The 26,312-nt window shown below is 36.9% G+C and overlaps 1 pseudogene; it reads right to left on the reverse strand.

Annotated features, from left to right (window-relative positions):
• Nucleotides 1–267: 267 nt before the first annotated feature.
• Nucleotides 268–13,963, reverse strand: LOC120865224 (annotated as a pseudogene).
• Between the last annotated feature and the right edge of the window lie 12,349 nt (nt 13,964–26,312).

Here is a 26,312-nt window from a genome sequence, read left to right on the forward strand (position 1 = left end):
AAGAAGCTTTTATGTGAAATGGGAAACCATTGCAAGTTGACAAAGTGCTGCATGACTTATATTTTATTTGGGTCATTCTAATAGGTGGAAATAAGCCGTAGGAGAGAGAGTAGGAGGGGAAGCAAGAAGACCAGTTCAGAAGTGAATGTGTTAAATAAATGCTGTTGTATTCAAGCACTAGATGATTCCTACATGTAGCTGGTAGCTGGGGTTTCAAAAAAAAAAAAAAAAAAGAAAGAAAGAGGGACTTCCCTGGTGGTCTAGTGGTTAAAACTCCCCATTCTCAATGCAGAGGGTATAGATTCCATTGCTGGTTGGGGAACTAATATCCTCCATGCCACGTGGCAGGGCCAGAAAAAACAAAATCTAGAAAAGAAGAAATATATTGACTCATCTATTGTGTTCCCTGATGATATCACACTAATTATGTTTAAAAATAGGAATGATTTAATTTATACAATATCACTAAGAGTTGTAGGCATTTCAGGCTCCACTTTACAAGTGGAAAATGGAGTCTGAGAGAGGTTCTTAAAACTCTTGATTGAATTAGAATTGCTATAGAGAAAGGTAGTGGTTAAAACATGTATAAGGTTTGGAGTCATACAGACACGGGTTCAAGGCACTCTTCTGACACAAAGAAGTAAGGTCAAGTCAAATTAAGCCTTTACTCTTGACATTTTTAGTTTCCTTCATGTTTTCTGGAAAGTGGACTTAAGAAAAAATTTACTCCAGTGGGTCGATGCTAGGTTAAATGAGATGATTTATGTAAAACGCTTATTACCATGTCTGGAATATAGTAATTGCTCAGTCAAATGTTGCAGTTATCATTATTTTTAACCTCAAAAGTCATCTTTAACATAATTGAAAGTTTTCAACAGCATGAAAGTTGATTCAAGATAAAGCTACACCATCAAATCATATGTCTGGTTTAAAGACATAGAGACATCTCCCTTTTTGAGTGGTCTGTATTTTTTCTTCTGGACTCCTGGATCCCTCCTTATATACTGGCGTCCTTCAGATTCTTCCCACTAGGAAATGTCTTCCTTCTGGATTTCAAAATCCTATGCTTTAAACACTCGGAACTCAACAGGACACATTTCATAAATGTAAAAAATTATGGAAAAATCACCATGACTGCTATTGTCAAATAAAATTTTGAATGTGTTCTTACATGCATGCACATTTCCATAAACAGGATACTCACCCCAAAGCAGTATGTATATAGGGCCTATGCATTCACTTATCTTTGGATTTAGCAAGACATACACTATAATCCAATTAGAAAGTAAAATAGGCTTAATTGCTTAGCTCAGATCAAAGAACATAAGCTGCAAAGAATCTAATCAAAATTAATAATATAATGGGTAACTTTATCTAATGCCTAATCTAGGGCATTTCATTTTAATTTAAACTCCATAGTTCTCAAATTCAGAGGAAGGTGGCATCACTGTTGCTGATTATTATGAAATCTGATAACCCTGTGGCAAATCTTTTCTGTGTATTTGTTGCCTAATTCTATGTAATAGATTTAACTCTGTTCTACAAAGAGAGGTCAGAAAGTTCACTCTGCTACATGTTTATATTGAATTTCTTTAGCTTCCCATCTCTTATTTTAGCCTGATATTCTTCAGATGTTATTGAGTAGTGCAAATGATGTATGAAATGTACATAGCCACAAGCATATTTATATTGAATAAGAGCAGCACTTAAGTTAATCAGGAAGTCACATTAGTTCAGTTCAGTTGCTCAGTCATGTCCAACTCTTTGTGACCCCATGGACTAGAGTACACCAGGCTTCCCTGTCCATCACCAGCTCCTGGAGCTTGCTAAAACTTATGTCCATCAAGTCAGTGATGCCATCCAATCATATCATCCTCTGTCGTCCCCTTCTCCTCCTGCCTTTGATCTTTCCCAGTATCAGGGTCTTTTCCAATGAGTCAGTTTTTGCCTCAGGTTGCCAGAGTACTGGAGTTTCAGTTTCAGCATCAGTCCTTCCAATGAACATTCAGGACTGATTTCCTTTAGAATGGACTGGTTGGATCTCCTTGCAGTCCAAGGGACTCTCAAGAGTCTTCTCTAACACCACAGTTCAAACTCATCAATTCTTCAGGGCTCAGCTTTCTTTATAGTCCAACTCTCACATACATACATGACTACTAGAAAAACTATAGCTTTGGCTAGATGGACCTTTGTTGGTAAAGTAATGTCTCTGCTTTTTAATATGCTGTCTAGATTGGTCATAGCTTTTCTTCCAAGGAGCAAGCATCTTTTAATTTCATGGCTGCAATCACCATCTGCAGTGATTTTGGAGCCCAAGAAAATAAAGTCTGCCAACTGTTTCCATTGTTTCCCCATCTATTTGCCATAAAGTGATGAGACTAGATGCCAGGAATTCACATGGATGCCTCTAAACTGCACTTAAGGTGTATTTTCAAAGTACTGCTTATCTTAATGTTTGTCCTAAATTGATCCTCTGATAGAGTCCAACATCATTTTGTTGACAATCTGTAAAGAAAGAAATCTATTTAATTTATGGATGTACAATCTTCACTGTTAACTTTCATGTGTGTGCATGTGTACACATGTACATCATAGGAATTACACATCCAGACCAAAGCGGTCATCCTTTTACCTTGATTGGTTAATGCAAGCCTGAGTCTGTTGTTTAACTTTCAGTCAAAATGACGAATTTCCATCAGCTATTATAATTGCCTTAAACATCCTTCCAGGAAGATAAATCAAAACATTGTAAGTTGAACTTGACTATGAATTGACTATGAGCTTCATCTTTATTTAAACAAAGATTTTAGAGGTAATTTGATACCAAAACAGCAGCAATTGGGTCTGCAGTCAAAAGAGGTAAGAACTCAGGATATAGCCCCTTAAAATGTCAAGGGCAGCTTTGGGAGAATAAGCACAGTCAGATGCAGTTATCCAGATAAGAACAAAGTTATGGTAAAACAGGATAAGAGCCACAATGGATGGCTTAGATGAGAACCAAAGTGGGAAGAAGCTTTAAAAAGAAAATGGCGTTTTAAGAAAAGGTTACAAGTCTGGAGGCTTGCTGGGGATATTCTGCTCTGTGAAATGTATGTGCTGACTCTCTTTTGACAGTTATGCAATTATGTTCTGACAGGCTTCCCTTCATGCATCTTACAAAGCCAAAGGTATTAAATCTTAGTGTCTCAGTGTACAGAAGTCTGGCTAAAGAGACCAGATTTCTAACACATGCCAGGAAAGAGAAAAATAAATCATTATGTTGGTGAATTATTTTACATAAAAATATTTTCTGTAAAAGACTGATTAAGCTCCATTAAGAAAACTAAACTTGCTTGAACTGATTGGCTAATACATCAAAGTGATTGAAATGCGTGGTTATACACAGCAGGGTAATTCTATTGTAGAGAAAATTCATTTAGTCAATATTCTCCTTGTAGTGGTGCTTAAACTTAAGCACTCCCTGATTGTTCTACCTGGTTTATAAACTCCCTGAGAGTGTACATAATCAAACACTCCCACTCATAGAGGGTTGAGCCACAATATTATTTTGCCCTTGGGAATGTTTCTCTGGTTGCTTTACAACCAACCACAGCAATTGGTTTCTGTGTTACTCCAGTGGCTTTGTATCAATACAGCAGGAGACATTTTTGGTACATTTTGATTAGGCACTTTCTTGCCTACTATGTATTAAACAAACTAAAAAAAAATAGTTTAAGATGGATGAACGTTTATATTATGGATGAACATTTAAGTTGTGAAAGTTCATTAATTTTGAGATAGTGGAAGAGAGAGAGAGAATTGAACACATTGGACAGATTAAACAGGATGATCTGATTAAATTTCCCACACACCAAAAAAGAAAAAAAGAAATATAAGACTGATGACCACTAAGGGAAATTTTGCACCTCTATAGAATAAATGTTGTTAGGAGAATTCAAATATGAAGGTAAGAAAATATCATTGTTGTCTTGAAACATTTAATACAGAGATGAATTAGTCTGCAGTGTAGAGTACATAAAATACAAATACATCATGAAGGAGATGAACATTTATTGTGTTATTTTTTTGAAACATATTGTGACATCTCTATTTTGAAAAAAAAAATGCACTTGCTTGCATGTTGTTAATTATGAAGAATGGAGAAAAATAACTGAATAATCCCAAGGCACAAAACACATAATCTTGTTTTGATTGGATTACCATGGCTGAATGTCAAGAGTGCTTTAAATTAATCAAATAACATAGTAATCTTCAGCTTTTTGAATATGTCAACTTGATCTTTGAGTCATCTTTGATAATATATTTGAATAATTGGAAATGTTTTGTCATTCATATTTTACCATAAAATAAAAATATTGTAGAGTCTGGGTATTTCACATATCTTACATATATACTAGATGCCAGAACATAGAACCATGTTAACAGAGAAGATTGTTCATCAGGTTTTTACGAACAGTGATTCTTCACAATTTCTTAGAATGCTAGCTATGTTGTAGAGTGACGTGGAATGATGAACCTAAATCAAATCAAACCAGTTTTTTAAAACTGATTTTATTCAAGGCTTTATGCCAGTAATTTTGGGGGAACAAAGAAGGTACAAAAGTTTCTACTCTCAGAATGCTGAGGATATAACATGTTAAATGAATACATGAGAGTAACAAGGATATTTCCTGAGGAAAGGGAAAGATAGGACTTGTTTCTGTGTCACAAATAAGGTTACCTCAAGTCAGTCTCCACGGAGGAGACTTAACTGAACTGATGATAATTGTCAGGAATTTGACACAGAAGAACAAAAGCATATCAAATGTAGGAGTTTTTAAAGAGACAATGGGATAGAAAAGTGCAAAGTGTTCTTGAGTAACGGTCACTCTTCTAGTTTAGTTGGAGCTAGTTGGTACACAGATAAGGGGAGGGAGGGATAGGTGGGCAACAAGAACTGGGAACAGATCAGGGAAGATTCTGATGGCTGTGCTGCAGAGATTGGACCGAATACTATAGACCTCGGCAGTTCATGAAATTGTACAGTGACTACCAGTAGGGTTCTGGAGATAGACAGTGGTTGCTCAAATCCCCACCCCAACAAGTACTTACTTAGGTAGCTGCCAAGAATTTAGGTAGGCTTAAACCTTCCTGATTTATCTAAAAAAATGGAGATGATAATGGTACCAATGTGTTGTTTTGAAATCCATGGCAGTTAAATCTGCTATATAGCTTAGAACCCTTCCTGACACATAGTGAGTGTTATATGTTACCCATCATTAGCCTTGAACCAGAAAGATATGCACAAAACACATTTGACAAGGTGAAGTATGGGAAATGTTAGAAAGAATTCTTATGGATTACTCTTCTGGAAGATTCACTTTGCTATTAATAATCACTTTTGGCATGCCAACCCTGTCAGGTTATTGATGGTCACTAGTATGTTACTTCTGCTCAGAACACTGATTTAAAGGATGAATTTTTTAAAAAAAAAACATTTACTTTTATTTTTTATTAACTTATTTTTAATGGGAGAATAATTGCTTTACAATGTTGGGTTGGTTTTAGAACATAATTTCAAATTATTAATGAGAAATGTTTATTTTCAGATAAATATACAAGGTGTTTAGTGGGTAAAACCAGAAGCAAATACCACAATCAATGAGAATTTAAAAACAAGCAGAACTTAAAATGACTTTTTTAACCATTCCAAATAAAGGTAATTATATTTTTGTCCTTATACCTCCTCAAGATTTGCTTTGCTTGAAACAAAATTTTTTTCCCTAAGCAAATAGTGTTATTTTCCCTTACTTCCAGTTTTCTTGGGTTCTAAGAAGCCATCTAGCTGTAAGGTGACTCATACTTTTTATTTTAAATTCTCAGCATATCCTGGTTCTTTTTCTTAATTCTATATTAATAACATATACTGAAGAAGGAAAGAGTAAATATTGTATCATACTAGACAACTTTGAAAAATTATAAAATGCAATTGGTTTTAATGTGCCCTAAAAACCTACTTAAGTCAAAAAAAGGAAAATGTCACTTTGATAATTGAAGCAGTGGGAATAGTTAAGAATTGGGGAAGAACACATCAAATAAGATAGCAGAATTAAGGTTAAAATGTTGGGAAACTGCAAAGTTTCTGAGTTGAAGTAAAAATAACACTTTAATTGAGCACTTATTATGTGGCAGGTACTGTAATAAATGCTCTACATGAATTATATTATTTAATCCCTGCTATAACACCATGGGATATTTGCCATTGTTTTACCAATTTTGCAGATGAGTAAATGAGGTATAGTAATTTGTACTCTTGCATAGGTAGAAAGTGATAGAGTGATGATTTGCACCAAGGAAGGCTAATTTGGAGAACATGGTTTATTAAACTATTATACTAAAGAAAATGACTTAATAAAGAAAAATGAGAAGGAATCAAAATATTTGCTCTGATTACCTATTGTTGTGTGGCAAACTTCTCCAAAGATTGGAAAAATAAAGCAATGACAACATTTCTTTAACTCATAAATTGGAAATTTGGACAGGGCTCAGCAATGACAGCTTGTCTTTGTTTCACTCATCAACTACAGCAACATGAAATCTAAAGGCTGGAATCATCTATAGGCTTGCTCACTCATATCTGGTGGTTGGTGATGACTGCTGGCTGAAATCTTAGCTTCAGTTTTGGCTGGAATACCTAAATGTGGTTTCTTCATGTGAACTTGGCTTCCTAACAACATAATGGCTGGATGCAAGGTGATCATCTCAAGAGAGAAAACCAGATGGAAATTGTCTGCTTTTTATGAACTAACCTTGGAAGTGAAGTAGCATTCTTTTTCTACATTCTGCATGTCGAGGTAGCCAAACAGCTCACCTTATTGCAAGTAAAGAAGAAATAGGCTCACTGCTTGATATGGTAGTGGCAAGGTTCTAGAACAGCATGCACTGGAATTATTGTTGAGGCAAGTTCTGGAAATTACAATCTGCCATAATTTTAGAGATGAATGAAGAGAGTAGGGCACTGATGTTTCCAACAGAAGAGGAAGCAGTGTTCAATAATAGAGGGAGTGTTTGGTAATAATGGAAATCAGTGAATCAGTGGCGATAACTGATAGGTACAGTGACAAAGTCATTTTTCCAAATACGTGGAAGCCAGGTCACAGTGACTTACAAAGTGAATGGGAAAGAAGAATATGACCAGTGAAGTCTTGCATACTCTGGCTGTCATCAGTTTCTCTGGGCTTATCTCAAACCCCATAGCTGGCTGTGTGCTCCAGGCACAGTGGCTTTTTACCAAGGCATTGTTCTGTTTCCTCACTCCATCCACATATTCTGTGCATATACTATTTCTACTGTTTGGGATGCAGTCTCTGCTTTTGTTTACCTGGTGTAATCCTACTCCTTGTACTGATTTCATTTACTTTATCAAAGACTGTCCTGCTACCATACCAAGCCAGGTGTTTCATATTACTCTTTCCTTCAAAATAGTTATATTTGTAACTATTTTTTCCTGCCATTATTTGATTAATATCAGTCTACTTTACAAGATCTGAGTCACAGAATATATCTGTTTTTGTTCAGGCTAAGAATCAACTAGAATGGATGAATCTAATTGTGCTCTCAAGTGATTTTTTAAATGTGTGTTTGAAACATTTTTTGAAAGCTTCCATGTAAAAGAAAAGACATTAGTAGCATCTAGAGGAAAATATAGTATCCAAAAAATTCACTAGACAAAAACTATTTTCAATCATCTTGAGAAAGAATTATTTGGTCACATTGTTAGTGTTGGGTAAGTTATTCTTTGTAAAAAAAAAATTACACCTAAAAGTTATATTGGCTCAAACAAAAGAGAAGTGTATTTCTTGCTCAGTTACAATAAAAGGCAAATTCTAAAAGGCAGGTAGGCAGGCAGTCAGTCAGGGATGCTGTTCCATGCAGTTCAGCAGCCTGTACTGATGTGTCTCTATTTTCTATGACACGTGATTTTCATGGTCACTCTTGTTTGTTATCTCCATATTATTCAGCCAAAAGAAGAAAACAATGTGATGACTTTATGGGTTGAGTTTTTCTTAGAGCAGGTTTAAGAATGGCACCCATCATTTTTTTTCTCAGAGTGAGCTAGAATCTTGTCAAATTACTGTAACTGAGCATAACCTGAAAAAATGTGGGCTAGTGATGCACTCAGAAGAGAAAATCAGTCGTAGAGAAATGTTATTGCCTCTGCTACAACAGTCGTCCAGCAATATCTTGAATTATCATGGCTTAGAAGTTTATCAGAACACCTTTCAAGAAAGCTGAAAATGTTTGCTGATATATAATTACTAAAGCAAATGCTACTGATCTTACAAGTTATGTGATGAAGTGAAACAAATATATCTGAAGCTGAAATGTGGGACTAGATAGTAGGAACAATTCGTTAGATGATCACTGAAGTATCCAGGGGAAAAAAAAAAAATTGTCCTCTTTTTCAATTACCCAAGCAAAGGCCAGAATGTCTTCTCTGAAAACCTAACATGACTGCTTGACTGATTATTCAGAATTTCCATGTACTATTCATCAGTGGTATAAGGAAAAAAATGTGCAAATGATCATTTAATGATGCAGCTTCAAAGGGGGCTAGAGGGAAAGGGAAAACTAAAATAATTAGACTCTCAATATCATAATTATAGACCTTATTTTTAAGCAGGGAATTTTTCAGACTTGAAAAAGATTTTTAAAAATCTGAGTATGAAATAAACTGAATAAGAAAGGATAAATATCACTAATGTCTTTTTTTACCTCAAATATTCCTTTATAGAATTAAACCTTAAACATTATTAAAGTATATAAAATGTTCCATTAAATTTGACTGCTTTATATATCTTTATATATCTATAGAGTATGACTGAGAAATTGCATTTTAAAATACTGATGGAAGGGTTGTAAACTATTTCTGCCAGTTCCTTCTTCCCTTTACGTTCAGGGACCAATTATTTCTCAAAAGAGAGCTAAACACCTGCAGTGGATACAACTCTGTTAAACTTGGTATGGGGAAACTGTATCAGTCAAGATTCTATTAAAAGCAGGTGACATACAAAAAGGAGTAAGAAGGATTTTATGATTATGCTATTTATTAACGTGTGTGTGTGGGTAGGACTAAGGGAGAGGAGAACGGGCTGGTAACAGTGAGGAGGAGAAAGGAGACAGAGAGGTTTACATGACCTACTTAGAGCTGCTGTTGAAAGAAAGGGGCTTCCCAACTAGAGGACACAGCCTCTGTCTACCCTCTGCATTGTGGGGATTGGGGCACAAGTAGCTCAGCCTCTCTCTACATCTCACACTGGTTTCCTGCCAGTATAGCCTTACATTGGTCAAGCCAAACGAAAGCTAGAGAGCCAGATAGCCTGATGGTAAATTCAGTCTTCTGGGGCAAGGCATAAGGTGGAGGATTGTGGAAAATATACCTAAGAGGACAAACAGAATATTCAGAACATTTGTGTGAGAGAGACTAATAGTGTAGATATTAAAGCAAACTCATTTATATATTCCTGAAATCTATATTTTGTTCATTGAAAGGTATATGAAGTTATTTTCTTTAACAGAAATTTGAAAATTTCAAAGAGAAAGGATTGAATCTGTTGAAGATCTCCTTATCAAAAATAGATAAGGGTTCTGAAGTGTGATTTTTGAGCCATTGCCTGATCATGATGTAACAGAACACCATAGGAGATGCCAAGACTGAGAGCCAAGAGCCGAAACATGAGTCTGTCTGTAATCCATGTTCACTGAGGGAAAGAGGGAAGAAAAATCAGAATGAGGACCTAGAAGAGGAATAATGTTCAAGTCTGGCAGAAAGAATTGGCAGAATAATGGTCAAGGTACCCAGACTGATGATCAGGGTCTAGATTTTCTATCCCTGCAGCAAGGTCACTTGAAGATTAATTGGCATCAGTCTGGTTGGGAATGGCCATAACTCAGGATTATACACATGCACATGTTCAGAGGAGAAAATTAATGATGGATCAAGCAAAGAAGATGAGAGATCTTGGCAGGCAGGCAGAGCTCAGAGGAATCTGGCAAAGGGCAGTGATGAAGGAGGTCTATGACATTGCTGATTGACCATAGAGAAGTCCATCACAGTGGCTTAATATCATACAGATGGTAGATGCATGAGTAGAAAGTCAGCTCCAGATCTTTTTGTCTCAAATAAAAATTCTTTCTGTTGTAACATATGGCCTATAGCAAAGAAGAAATAAAGATATCATCAATTAAAATGAACCATTTTTAACAAGTCTGAAAGTTTTTCCTAGCAACTGAATCTTTATCTTTCAACCAAAGCAACAATGTATTTGTAGTGTACAGTTGTACAGAGAGGGATACAATTATAGTAGATCACATCTCCTTTCAAAGAAACACTTTGATGATAGACACAGACGTTTTGGTCTTTAAGATGTCTATCTTGCATTAGATTTGTGAGCTAGATATTTTTATACTTTAACGGAAAATTTTGTATATTCTAGATAATTGTTTTATTATCACATCTGAAGCTATTTTTTTTCCAAATAAATCCATAATAAATTTCCTAACAAATAAATGAATTTACTGGGCTTATACCTCAGATATTTTTGTATTATCACAAAGTTTTGTAGGAGTCAATGACTTTTACTTTTATAGTGAAAATTGAAGAAAATATTTACATATTTTAATTTAGAAACAAAATACTTTGGTTGAACGCTCTACTGTAAAGTTAAATGATGTATAATTTGCAGTGTATTTGACCTTTGTTTTTCCTTTGAAAATCCTGGGATACTGTTACCTGTTTCGCTTGGTTCTTTCCTAGTCCATAAAGTCTATGAAAGCATTTTGTGATTTGTGGGGGTTTTAGGAAGGCATGATTCTTTTCTAAATGTCATTTGCTGGCTATGTCTCAAAGAACATAATGATAATCAAGCCCCTTTTAAAAAATATTGTATATTCCAGGACTTAGTCCTATAGGTATGATGGTGTCACTGGAAAGCTTGAATGCTTTGATAAAATTTGTTGTGGTTGATATAAACTAAAAACTAATTCCTTGTACATGCCTGGAGACTCCAATAACCTCTTTTATTTTATTTTTTTTGCTGATATATGAGACAATATTACTTAAATTGATCCACAGAAGAAGATATGCCAGAATACAGAGAATCCCAAGACAGTGCTCTATTATCCCTGTTGGTCATGATCACATGTTTTCTTTTGTCTTCTAGTTCACCTACACACATTTACCAGTACTAAAAACAGTACAGAAAACATATACAATCTGGATATTTATAATGCATCTAATATCCAATGGTTCCTAGTTACATTACTTTTTGTTGCTGCAGCTAAGTCGCTTCAGTCGTGTCTGACTCTGTGAGACCCCATAGACGGGCAGCCCACCAGGCTCCCCCGTCCCTGGGATTCTCCAGGCAAGACACTGCAGTGGGTTGCCATTTCCTTCTCCAATGCATGGAAGTGAAAAGTTAAAGTGAAGTCGCTCAGTCGTGTCTGACTCTTAGCGACCCCATAGACTGCAGCCAACCATGCTCCTCTGTCCATGGGATTTTCCAGGCAAAAGTATTGGAGTGGGGTGCCATTGCCTTCTCCATTACTTTTTGTTCAGTTCAGTTGCTCAGTCCTGTCCGACTCTTTGCGACCCTGTGAATTGCAGCACGCAAGGCCTCCCTGTCCATCATCAACTTCCGGAGATCACTCACACTCACATCCATAGAGTTGGTGATGCCATCTAGCCATCTCATCTTCCATCGTCCCCTTTTCCTCCTGCCCCCAATCCTTCCCAGCATCAGAATCTTTTCCAATGAATCAACTCTTCACATGAGGTGGCCAAAGTACTGGAGTTTCAGCTTTAGCATCATTCCTTCCAAAGAAATCTCAGGGCTGATCTCCTTCAGAATGGACTGGTTGGATCTCCCTGCAGTCCAAGGGACTCTCAAGAGTCTTCTCCAACACCACAGTTCAAAAGCATCAATTCTTTGGCACTCAGCCTTCTTCACGGTCCAATTCTCACATCCATACATGACCATTGGGAAAACGATAGCCTTGACTAGACGGACCTTTGTTGGCAAAGTAACGTCTCTGCTTTTGAATGTGCTATCTAGGTTGGTCATAACTTTCCTTCCAAGGAGAAAGCATCTTTTAATTTCATGGCTGCAGTCACCATCTGCAGTGATTTTGGAGCCCCCCAAAATAAAGTCTGACACTGTTTCCACTGTTTCCCCATCTATTTCCCATGAAGTGATGGGACCAGATGCCATGATCTTCCTTTTCTTTTTGTTAGTTGGTGCTTATTCGCCCAACAGTGATGGGCCAGAGTATCAGAGCATTCAGTAATTTTCAACCTCTGCTCTGGCCACACCTAGTGTTTTGAGACTGAATCAGAGTATGTAGTCAATCCTATTGATTAAATCAGCATAATACTTACATGTCTCTTCCAAGTGATTATAGTTTTAACAAATCAAGAGAAAGCCCCTTCCCTGTCTTACATTATAATTTTATGAGAGTTCATTTATTTATTATATCATTGTAGCATTTTTTAATTTTTCCTATAGAGGAAATTTTTCAATGAAAAAAATACACTAACTCAAAATGTAAACATGTGAACAATTGCTTTTTTGTTATTACTTATATGCTCCCTTATCATGCAAATCCTGATTTTTTTTTTTTGCTTCAGAACCAAGCTGATCTTTTATTAAAAATCCGACTCAAGTCCATATACATTTTCTTCCATATTTTTAATAACAGTGGAATTGGTTTCATTACTAAGTTGAATAAGGTCACATCAATTATTTTTAAGTAAACACCTTATTATTATAAAATCTCCATATAATCATTTGGAAAAAAGCTTTATCAATCTCATGTCCCAACAATTTAATTAATTTACCCTTGAGAAATTGTAGCCCAGGGAGGTTGAATGACTAATTCTAGATCAAACAGTAAGTCAAGAAAAGTGCCAGAACTAAAATTGTATCTTCTGTCATCCAAGTGTCATATTCCAGCTCCACTCCCTAATTAAGAGCTAACTGACACTTCATGTGTACATACAGTAGATGTTGGTGATACAATCACTATTTATGTTCAGGACCACATCCCCCCAAAATCAGTAGAATCCCTTGAGAGGGACTGTTTGTAGAATTGTAATGGGAAATAGATAGGGAAACAGTGGAAACAGTGCCAGACTATATTTTTTTGGGCTCCAAAATCACTGCAGATGGTGATTGCAGCCATGAAATTAAAAGACGCTTACTCCTTGGAAGAAAAGTTATGACCAACCTAGATAGCATATTCAAAAGCAGAGACATTACTTTGCCGACTAAGGTCCGTCTAGTCAAGGCTATGGTTTTTCCATTGTTCATGTATGGGCTCTAGCCTCTCATGGGCCCAGTCCAGTTTTTCAGCCACAGTGCCTCCATTCACCTGAATCTCCATGAGGTGGGCCTTCTTCTGGCACAGAGGAAGAAGGAGCATCTGGGTGAGGGCGATGACATGGATGACCTGGAAGTATTTCTTCTTGCTACTGAAGTCCCTTTCAAGTTGCTTCTTGCCGTCTATGTCCTGCCACTTCTTGTAGTATTTGGTGAAGGCCTTCTTAGATTTATGCCAATTCTTATAGAAGCTCCTTTTGCACTCATTGCTGATATGCTCAGCAAAGATGGTCTTAAGGGTCCAGAGGCCTTGGGGTGTTTCCACATAGCCTACGATGCCCCAGTCAACATGGTGGAGTCTTCACCATGGTCACAGTCTCCACAGCTTCCTTCTTGTTCACCTTGGACCCTGGCCTATCAACCTCTCTCTCAGTGTGGGTCATGCCCGCCTTGTAGCCAAGGAAGGCGGTGAGGTGCAGGGTCTTGGAAGAGCCATCCTTGGGGAAGCTCCTCACATTCCTGTGGTGCCAGCTACTGTGGTTCTGAGGCAGGAAGCCCAGGGACTTGTGCCTGGGAGCAGAGAACTTCCTGTGAGACATCCTGCCCATTGGAAGCTGCTGGTAGAGCTCATATTATTTTCCATTATGTTTTATCACAGAATATTCAATAGAGTTCCCTGTGCTATATAGTAGGACATCATCGTTTATCCATTCTATATATAGTACTTTGGATCTATATATAGTACTTTGCAATCCAAAATTCCCAATATACCCCTCTCCTGCCCCAACCCCTCATAACCACAAGTCTATTCTCTGTTTCTGCAAGTCTGTTTCATAGATAAGTTATTTGTGTCATATTTTAGATTCCACATGTAAGTGTTATATGGTATTTGTCTCTCTGACTATTTCAGTCTGTATGATAATCTCTAGGTCCATACAGGTTGCTTCAATTGGCATTATTTCATTCACTTTTATGACTGAGTTGTATTCCACTGTGCGTATGTACCACATCATCTTTATCCATTCATCTGTCAAAGTTCATTTAAGTTTTGTCTGTGTCTTGGCTATTGTGAATAGTGCTGCTATGACTGTAGGAGGGTATGTATCTGAATTAGAATTTTGTCCAGGAGTGGGCAAAAAATATTTTTTTGAGTGATTTTATTTTATTTTTTAAAATATAAATTTTTTAATTTTAATTGGAGGCTAATTACAATATTGTATTGGTTTTACCATACATCAGCATGAATCTGCCACAGATGGACATATGTTCCCCATCCTGAATGACCCTCCCCCCTCCCTCCATGTACCATCCCTCTGGGTCATCCCAGTGCACCAGCCCCAAGCATCCTGTAGCCTGCATTGAACCTGGACTGGCAATTCATTTCATATATGATATTATACATGTTTCAACGCCATTCTACCAAATCATCCCACTCTCACCCTGTCTCACAGAGTCCAAAAGACTGTTCTATACATCTGTGTCTCTTTTGCTGTCTCACATACAGTGTTATTATCATCTTTCTAAATTCTATATATATGTGTTAGTATACTGTATTGGTGTTTTTCTTTCTGGCTTACTTCACTCTGTATGATAGGCTCCAGTTTCATCCACCTCATTAGAACTAATTCAAATGTATTCTTTTTAATGGCTGAGTAATACTCCATTGTGTATATGTACCACAGCTTTCTTATCCATTCATCTGCTGATGGACATCTAGGTTGCTTCCATTCCTGGCTAGTATAATACAGTGCTGCAATGAACATTGGAGTACAGATGTCTCTTTCAATTCTGGTTTCCTTGGTGTGTATGCCCAGTAGTGGGATTGCTGAGTCATAGGCAGTTCTATTTCCAGTTTTTTAAATAATCTCCACACTGTTCTACATAGTGCCTATACTAGTTTGCATTCCCACCAACAGTGTAAGAGGGTTCCCTTTTCTCCACACCCTCTCTAGCATTTATTGCTTGTAGACTTTTGGATCGCAGCCATTCTGACTGGTGTGAAATGGTACCTCATTGTGGTTTTGATTTGCATTTCTCTGATAATGAGTGATGTTGAGCATCTTGTCATGTGTTTGTTAGCCATCTGTATGTCTTCTTTGGAAAAATGTCTGTTTAGTTCTTTGGCCCATTTTTTGATTGGGTTGTTTATTTTTCTGGAATTGAGCTGCAGGAGTTGCTTGTATATTTTTGAGATTAGTTCTTTATCAGTTGCTTCATTTGCTATTATTTTCTCCCATTCGGAAGGCTGTCTTTTCACCTTGCTTATAGTTTCCTTTGTTGTACAGAAGCTTTTAATTTTAATTAGATCCCATTTGTTTATTTTTGCTTTTATTTCCAATATTCTGGGAGGTGGGTCATAGAAGATCCTGCTGTGATTTATGTCGGAGAGTGTTTTACCTATGTTCTCCTCTAGGACTTTTATAGTTTCTGGTCTTGTGTTTAGATCTTTAACCCATTTTGAGTTTATTTTTGTGTATGGTGTTAGAAAGTGATCTAGTTTTATTCTTTTACAAGTGGCTGACCTTTTTTCCCAGCACCACTTGTTAAAGAGATTGTCTTTTCTCCATTGTATATTCTTGCCTCCTTTGTCAAAGATAAGGTGTCCATATGTGTGTGGATTTATCTCTGGGCTTTCTATTTTGTTCCATTGATCTATATTTCTGTCTTTGTGCCAGCACCATACTGTCTTGATGACTGTGGCTTCGTAGTAGAGCCTGAAGTCAGGCAGGTTGATTCCTCCAGTTCCATTCTTCTTTCTCCAGAATGCTTCGGCTATTCGAGGTTTTTTGTATTTCCATACAAATTGTGAAATTATTTGTTCTAGCTCTGTGGAAAATACCATTGGTAGCTTGATAGGGATTGCATTGAATCTATAGATTGCTTTCAGTAGTATACTCATTTTCACTATATTGATTCTTCTGATCCATGAACATGGTATATTTCTCCATCTGTTAGTTTCCTCTTTGATTTCTTTCATCAGTGTTTTATAGTTTTCTATATATAGGTCTTTTAAAAAAAATTTTTACTTTATTTTACTTTACAATACTGTATTGGTTTTCCCATACATCAACATGAATCTGTCATGGGTGTACATGAATTCCAAATCCTGAACCCCCCTCCCACATCCCTCCCCATAATATCCCTCTGGGTCATCCCAGTGCACCAGCCCCAAGCATCCTGCATCCTGTATCCTGCATCGAACCTAGACTGGCGATTTGTTTCTTACATGACATACATGTTTCAATGCCATTCTCTGAAATCATCCCACCCTCTCCCTCTCCCACAGAGTCCAAAAGACTGTTCTATACATCTCTTTTGTTGTCTCGCATACAGGGTTATTGTTACCATCTTTCTACATTCCATATATATGTGTTAGTATACTGTATTGGTGTTTTGCTTTTTGGCTTAATTCTCTCTGTATAATCAGCTCCAGTTTCATCCACCTCATTAGAACTAATTCAAATGTATTCTTTTTAATGGCTGAATAATACTCCATTGTGTATTTTGTTTCTTTAGGTTATGAAAGTGTGATAACACCTTTATAGGAGACTTGGAAAACAAAATCAGGTTACATATAGTTCCATTATATACTACAATTTTTTAAGTAGACAAAATATTTTTTAGTTGGAGTATCAATATCAAACTTGCACAAATTAATAGAATGAATATACAGAGAAGTAGAAGGATATAGTAGACTTGAAAAACACTGTTACCCAATTCAACATAATTAAGATTTATATAATTTTCACACAACAGTAGGGTACAAATTCTATTCAACTTTCCATGGATTATAAGCTTGGAGACACTGGAACATATCCACAGACATAAAACAAGGTTCAGAAATTTAATAGTCTAAAGGTATTTCTAGTACTTTGAGAAACCTCCATATTGTTTTCTGTAGTGGCTACATCAGTTTACATTCTCACCAACAGTGTAAGAGGATTCTGTTTTCTCCACACCCTCTCCAGCATTTATTGTCCATAGATTTTTATTTTTTTGATGGTGGCCATTCTGACTGGTGTGATGTGATACCTCATAGTATTTTTGTTTTGCATTTGTCTAATAATTAGCAATGTTGGCCATCTTTTCATGTGCCCGTTAGCCATCTCTATGTCTTCTTTGAAGAAACGTCTACTTATGTCTTCTATCCATTTTTTTGACTGGGTTGTCTTTTTATTGTTGCTGTTGAGCTGCATGAGCTGTTAATATATTTTGGAGATTAATCCCTTGTTGGTCACATCATTGGCAAATATTTTCTCCCATTCTGTGGGTTTTCTTTTTCATTTTGTTTATGATTTTTTTTTTTTTTTTGCTTTGCAAAAGCTTTTGTTTAGTAAGGCCCTATTTGTTTATTTACTTATTTTTCTTTTATTTCTATTGCCTTGGGAGATTGACCTAAGAAAACACTGGTACAATTTATGTCAGAATGTTTTGCCTGTATCCTCTTCTAGGAGTTTTACAGTATAATTTTCTGCTTAATTCTTTAAGCTGTTTTGAATTTGTTTTTGAGTATGATGTGAGAGTATGTTCTTTTTCTCTTTTTTTTAAAGATGGTATATTTATTTTCTTTTTTTAAAAAATTTATTTATTTATTTATTTTACTTTACAATTCTGTATTGGTTTTGCCATACATTGACATGAATCCACCACGGGTGTAACTTTTTTGATTCACATACTGCTGTCTAACTCTCCTAACATCATTTGCTGAAGAGACTGTCTTTCTGTCCATTATATATACTTTCCTCTTTTGTCAAAGATTAATTGACTCTAGGTGTGTGGCCTTATTTCTAGACTCTGTATTCTGTTCCATTTATCCATATGTCTGTTTGGGGGCCAATACCATGCTGTTTTGATTACTGTCACTTTGCAGTATTTTCTGAAGTCTGGGAAGATTATGCTTTCAGTTTTGTTCCTTTTCCTCAGGATTGCTTTGCCAATTCTGGTTCTTTTATGGTTGCATATAAATTTGGGGATTATTTGTTCTAGTTCTGTGAAACAGGTAATTTGACTGAAGGATCTCAATAAATCTTTAGATTGTTTTGGGTAGTATGGCCCTTTTATATTATTCCCAGTTTAAAGGCATGGGTTATTGTTCCATTTCTTTGAATAATTTTCAGTTTTCTTTATTAATGCTTCATAGTTATCAGTGTATAAGTCTTTCACTTACTTGGTCAAGTTTATTCATAAGTATTTTATGATGCAATTTAGAAAATTTTTTTTTCATTTTCTCTCTGATTGTTGATGATACACAATTTTCTGCTGATCATTATTTTTCTTTCTCCCTTTTATCTTTCAAATCTGAAACCTGCAGATAAAAGTGTGCTTGATTCTGTTTTAAACTTTAATTGAAATAAGATTTGAATGTCATAAAAAAATTAGAAAGCAAAACTTTAAATAGCTTCTTCAGCTAAAAAACATAAGAACTCATGTGAAATTGCACCTTCTGAAATTTTGTCCAGTGGGCAATCTTGCCTTCCCTAAAAACACATGAAGTGAATTTCCAAGGAGAAAGCACATTTGCTTTTACTGCTGGAATGTTGAGTTTATGAGTCAAATGGAGTCACTCAGCAAAAATAAACAGCAGCATAATGATGATTACATACAGCCTTATGTTTGTGTACCTCTGCCTTGCTGCAGCTCAAGGCCTTTCACAGACTGTCTTTCCAATCTCCTTCATACATCTGCCAAAGACAGAAGCAGATAAGGACTAACTTCGAAGTTTGCATGTGAATAAATCACTGACAGAAACCAATGACTAATTTGTTTTAGGCTACATTTCAAATCAATGCCAAACCTCAAAAAAAAAAAAAAATCCTAACATTCTGGGTTTCAGTTATACTACCTTGAACACAAGGAAAATGCTTTCCTTTTCTAGCTATTTCTGAAGTTCAGCATTGTTGGAAGGGAGGCTAGAAGGCACACAGCATGGTGGTGTGATGTTTGGTCTTATCTGCCTCAGTTCAGTTCAGTTCAATTGCTGTCGCTTCCGACTCTTTGCGGCCCTATGGACCACAGCACACCAGGCCTCCCTGTCCATCACCAACTCCTGGAGTTTACCCAAACCAATGTCCATTGAGTCAGTGATGCCATCCAACCATCTCATCCTCTGTCTTCCCCTTCGCCTCCTTCCCTCAATCTTTCCCAGCATCAGGGTATTTTCAAATGAGTCAGCTCTTCACATCAAGTGGCCAAAGTATTGGAGTTTCAGCTTCAACATCAGTCCTACTAATGAACACCCAGGACTGATCTCCTTTAGGATGAACTGGTTGGATCTTTTTGCAGTCCAAGGGACTCTCAAGAATCTTCTCCAACACCACAGTTCAAAAGCATCAATTCTTCAGTGATCAGCTTTCTTTATAGTCCAACTCTCAGATCCATACATGACTACTAGAAAAACCATAGCCTTGACTAGACGGACCTTTGTTGGCAAAGTAGTGTCTCTGCTTTTTAATATGCTGTCTAGTTTGGTAATAACTTTCCTTCCAAGGAGTATGTGTCTTAATTTCATGGCTGCATATCTGCATCAACTCCCTGTAAAACCATGCTAAAGCAAAATGAAGGTACTCTTCATTTCTTCAGAAGATATAGAGCATCAAGCATATTTTTTCCAAAATGGCTTATTTGACTCAGCAGCTTCATGAAATATGTTCATTTTAAATTTATTGTAGCCTACAAAAGAAAAGGAATTAACAGAGATGGAATGCTCAAACTACCACACAATTGCATTCATCTCACATGCTAGTAAAGTAATGCTCAAAATTCTCCAAGCCAGGCTTCAGCAATTCGTGAACTGTGAACTCCCTGATGTTCAAGCTGGTTTTAGAAAAGGCAGAGGAACCAGAGATCAAATTGCCAACATCCGCTGAATCATGGAAAAAGCAAGAGAGTTCCAGAAAAACATCTACTTCTGCTTTATTGATTATGCCAAAGCCTTTGACTGTGTGGATCACAATAAACTGTGGAAAATTCTGAAAGAGATGGGAATACCAGACCACCTAACCTGCCTCTTGAGAAATCTGTATGCAGGCCAGGAAGCAACAGTTAGAACTGAACATGGAACAACAGACTGGTTCCAATTAAGAAAATGAGTATGTCAAGGCTGTATATTGTCACCCTGCTTATTTAACTTATATGCAGAGTACATCATGAGAAATGCAGGGCTGGAAGAAACACAAGCTGGAATCAAGATTGCCAGCAGAAATATCAATAACCTCAGATATGCAGATGACACCACCCTTATGGCAGAAAGTGAAGAGGAACTAAAAAGCCTCTTTATGAAAGAGGAAAGCAAAAAAGTTGGCTGAAAGCTCAACATTCAGAAAACAAAGATCATGGCATCTGGTCCCATCACTTCATGGGAAATAGATGGGGAAACAGTGGAAACAGTGTCAGACTTTATTTTTTGGGGCTCCAAAATCACTGCAGATGGTGATTGCAGCCATGAAATTAAAGACGCTTACTCCTTGGAAGAAAAGTTATGACCAACCTAGATAGCATATTCAAAAGCAGAGACATTACTTTGCCAACTAATGTCCGTCTAGTCAAGGCTATGGTTTTTCCTGTAGTCATGTATGGATGTGAGAGTTGGACTGTGAAGAAGGCTGAGTGCCAAAGAATTGATGCTTTTAAACTGTGGTGTTGGAGAAGACTCTTGAGGGTCCCTTAGACTGTAAGGAGATCCAACCAGTCCATTCTGAAGGAGATCAGCCCTGGGATTACTTTGGAAGGAATGATGCTAAAGCTGAAGCTCCAGTACTTTGGCCACTTCATGGGAAGAGTTGACTCACTGGAAAATATTCTGATGCTGGGAAGGATTGGGGGCATAAGGGAATGACAGAGGATGAGATGGCTGGATGGCATCACTGACTCGATGGACGTGATTCTGAGTGAACTCCGGGAGATGGTGATGGACAGGGAGGCCTGGCGTGCTGTGATTCATGGGGTTGCAAAGAGTCGGACACGACTGAGTGACTGAACTGAACTGAAGGCTGAAAGGAACATTGAAGACCTCCTTATTGAACTCTCAGATTTCATACATTGGATCAGTCTGGTGATATTACTTGATAAAGCTCATACCTTGAGTGTTTTATTTTAGAGCACTTTGAGTCATACAGAACATTATGCCTTCACTCTTCTCAGCCTTTCAGAGGAGTAAAGAGGAGTGTGCTTCTTCATGCAGCTGTCATTCTTTTTTCCCCCTCATTCTTTGGCTTGTTCCTCTCATTTTCTCTATTAGTCTTTATATAAATATCTCCTCAATTAGTAACCTAGAGAATATTTGGAAAGTCACCAAAGAACTTGAAATTCCTCAAAATTACCTCTTGATCACATCTGTCCTGGGAGCCCATCTGATCCTCTTCCTGAAGGTCTGTGGGGGAAATAATGGCTTATCTCTCAGATTAAAAACATTTGTTTTGTTTTAATTTAACAAATGCAGTGTTGTTAATCCTTCTTCAAGCATAACATATTCCCAACTTTTGATATCTTCACTGTCCCTAAACTGTCAAGCTGATCATAAACAGCATCTCTAACCCCTAAGTGACAGTAAGACATAGAATGTTACAGAAACTGAAATAGCAAGGGTGTACTGTGCATGCTAAGTCACTTCAGTTGTGTCTGACTCTGTGATCCCATGGACTGTAGCCCATCAGACTACTTTGTGGAATTTTCCAGGCAAGAATAATGGAGTGGGTTGCCATTTCCTTCTCTAAGGAATCTTCCTAAGGGGATCTTCCCTTCCCTACCAAGGGCTGTGAAAACAATAGCTAAAAACTGAAAGAAATTCAAGTAGGAAAGGTAAATCTGATTACCTTTTGCATAATTTCCACTTTCTTTTCATACTTATAAGATGATCATTCACTTCCCCTTTAATAGTACTCAGAAAAGTGTTACTCACCCTGTTGTATCCAAAAGAATTATACTGTTTCTTCTAAAACTTGGAGTTTTTTTGTTTATGTTGTTTGTTTTGTATTATAAGTGAAATAATGATAGTTCTTCTACTCTGTTAAATCTGTACTCTGTTCAGTAACCTGTGCCTGATGCCATGACATTGTAGATGAGAAGCACACAGCACAAAATTTTGTTCCAGAACCTCTTCATATGTCTACCCTTGGGAGCTGGGATTCTTTCCAGATAGGATAATTAGTGTCAGAGGAGCGAATTCATTATCCTAGTGCTGAGTATGAATTGCACTGACTCTATCATCACAAGGATTCTTTAACAAAATAGCTATCAAGCTTTCAGAGGTGAACTTGAATATATTGAGCTTCTCTGAGTGATATCCAATGACTGTGGCTTCCCATTGCTTTATTAGCTAGCAAATGTATTGATACTAAGGATAAATTTTCTGCTTTGAATGATAATCATTATTATTATTATTATTTGGCTGTGCTGGATCTTTGTTGCCATGCATGGACTTTCTTTAGTGGTGGAGAGTGGGGGCTACTTTCTAGTGGTACCTGGGCTTCTCACTGCAGTGACTTCTCTTATCATGAAGCATGGACTCTAGACATGAGGGTTTCAGTGCTTATGGTTCCCGGGCTCCAGAGCACGGGCTCAGTACTTGTGGCACATGGGCTTACTTTCTCTGTGGCATGTAGGATTTCTGGACAGGGATCGAACCCATGTCCCCTGTATTGGCAGATGGATTCCTATCCACTGCATCACCAGGAAAGTCCCCAATAGTCATCATTATTCATTTTGGCTATTTTCTGTTGTAGGCTTGATTTCAATATGGAGTAGTTTCTTTCTGATACATACACATCTTAGAATACTTATCTGGCTCTCTGTCCCCCCCAATACAAAGTAAAATTTTCAGTGAGAAGTGACTCTGGTAATTATATCCTTCTACTCCTGTGTCTGACTCCAGAATGAACCCCACAGATGGATCACACACCAGGATTTAGTGCCTTTTCAGTGGAGACAAGTTTCAGAGTGTACTGCTTGACTAGACTTCAAAAGCAAAAAGAAAAAGAAAAAGAAAGAAAAAAATTCTAGTGTTTTTGTATTTCCATCAAAGGCAACAATACATGTAACATACTAGTAGTGTTTTCCACTAGAGTTGATGTTAAAAAAATTAGTTAAATGTAGCTTTTCCACAAATCTATCAGAATCTGTACATCTTATTTACCGGTATCCTTTCCCTTATTTCTGATTTTCATCAGAATCTCACATATTTTTAAAACAAAAAAATAATAATATATTTCCCATAGCCTATAGGAATTTATAATATTACACATGATGATTTTTAATATTCATGTTACAATAGGAATGTAATTGAAATCCAAGATTCATGTATCAAATTAATAACTAAAATAGGTTATAATTAATACTGGGCTATTTTACTTTAGAATGTTAGTCTAAACAGTTGAGATTGTGAGTAGTTAATTAATAATTTGGTTGATGTCCCCTGTAGGCCAGAAATAGATATTTCTTATCATCTGCTTCATACAGTTGTTTTTCATTCATGAGGTGTGCCAAACACTTGTGAAAATACTGTATTTTCCTTGTCCTGTATGTATTATTTCTTGGATAAGAGACACATTCATTTATGTAACAAACATACACACACATTGGTTCTTTCCTTAGCAAAAGTGTGGTCGTGTGACTTAGACCCAGCCCTCAAAGTACCCCAGACTTAACGTCTTTCTCTAGTATATATAACAGAAGAAAATTTGTCTTTTGAGGCTGCTTGTGTTGGGTTTCTACAAGAACAGACCCTGAAGCATAGATTTAAAATAAATTAATTTATTTGAGAGGCTATCCAAAGAAACACTGGTGGGGCACAGGGAATGATCATGAAAGGAAAAAGAATCATTTGAGGGTATGCGAATGAGCAGGTGATTGCTTTGGGAAATGGAAGGTCAATCCCATTGAGAACTTCTTGGCAACGGTATAGAACAAACCTTGAAGTTAAGGTTGCTCCAGGGCTGTTAACTGCTCCACACTTCCAGGTTGCACTTGCTCAAGCAGCCACAGAAGGCCCCCAGGTAGAGAGACTGCAGATGCTTGGGATAAGAAGCCACTATCATGCACAGGAACTACAAGTGCCAAAGGACAATTGGCAGAGTACCAAGAGCATCCAATACATTGGTAAACTGGAAGGAAGAGACTCTTGGGTAACTGGTGACTATAGGACTTCAGTGTGTAGTGAATCTAACCAAGGTTAAAGATGAAACAGAGAAAATTAGAAGCAGAAAAAAGTGGATAAAGGAGATACACAGAGAAACCAAGGTGGAATATTATTTGAGTCCTTAGACCCAGCTGTTCTTCAAGATTAATCTCCAGACATCCTAGTCACATGAAGCACTACATTCCTTTTTGCTTCCCCTTCTTAGTGTGAGTTTCTATAACTCATCACTAAAACATGTCTTAATTAATATACCCACCATTATGATTGTTAGGTCCAGGACTTTCTAAAATCTTAATTATATATTAAAAGAGGATAGTGAAAAAAGTTGACTTAAAACTCAACATTCAAAAAACTAAGATCATGGCATATGGTCCCATTACTTCATGGCAAATAGATGGCAAAATAATGGAAACAGTGACAGACTTAATTTTCTTGGGCTCCAAAATTCACTTCAGAAGGTGACTGCAGCCATGAAATTAAAAGATGCTTGCTCCTTGGAAGAAAAGCTGTGACAAACCTAGACAGCATATTAAAAAGCAGAGTCATTGCTTTGCCAACAAAGGTCCCTCTAGTCAAAGCTATGATTTTTCCACAGTCGTGTATGGATGTGAGAGTTGGACCATAAAGAAAACTGAGTGCTAAAGAATTGAATCTTTTGAACTGTGGTGTTGGAGAAGACTCTTAGGAGTCCCTTGGACAGCAAGGAGATCAAATCAGTCAATCTTAAAGAAAATCACCCCTGAATATTCATTGGTAGGACTGATCCTGAATGTTAGCTTCCATAGCCCATTCTCGAACTTGCTTTCTGGTAAAATAGAATTCTTGATCAGAAGGATCAAAAAGTTTTATATTCTACTTTAGTGTAATGATGAGAAATACAAGCAAAATGCCAGGTGAATACCACTGTCTAAGATAGAAAAGTGTCCTAAATAATTAGTTTCCTACTCAATATGGTTGAAGCTCTCTATTTCTCTTAGAAATTTTTATTTTTTGTGGGATTTAAATCAGTGTGTAAGTATGTCTTGAATCAGAGAAGTTGATATTCATGGAACAATGTCATTTATAGTTCATTGCTTCCAGCAATATTGGACTCACACATATTCTCCATCACATCCCCATCTCTACTTCCTTTTAGGGCACACTTCTTAACAGTGTGCCATGAAGGAACACACAACACACCACAAATGTGATTCAAGATCCTTTGGTCAAAAGTGCCTAGTTCCCTTTCACATCCTCAGGTATTTAAGTCATGCTTGGTTCACCATTTTTTAGCACTAGCTGATGAATCCCAGTGCCTGTTCTCAATGAGGCAAGTTTGATATGAGCAATCCTTCTTTTTCCTGATTGGTACCAGTTGATTTCCTATATTTTGAGTTCGAGAAAATAAAAACAACTACCTCAGCCTACTTTTACATAAGATAAGGGATTTATTGTACCAAGAGTTATACAGTGCAGTATATGAGTAATTATTACATCTAGATTGAACTATAGTATGATAAGTATTTATGAAATCCTACCTGAAAGAGAAATTCCCAAGATGAATAGGAGATTTTCAATTTGAGCCCTGGACTTCTGTTACCAAGCATTCTGCTTTTGCTTATGCCAGAGAAACAGGATCTTAATCTTTTTTTTTTTTTTTTTTCTGTCTCTAGGGGTTTTCCTGACCAAATGAACTGAAAGATCTGAGTTAGAAAGAGTAAGCTTGCCTTCATAATGAGTAGGTTTATGTTAGATGAAGCAGTCACAAACTCCTCATGACTGGTCTAGTTGTTGTTGTTGTTGTTGTTTTTGGCAAAAAAGATTTTAAATTTATTCATGTAGTTTTT

Source organism: Oryx dammah, unplaced genomic scaffold, assembly GCF_014754425.2.
Source record: "Oryx dammah isolate SB20612 unplaced genomic scaffold, SCBI_Odam_1.1 HiC_scaffold_1, whole genome shotgun sequence".
Lineage (NCBI taxonomy): Eukaryota > Metazoa > Chordata > Mammalia > Artiodactyla > Bovidae > Oryx > Oryx dammah.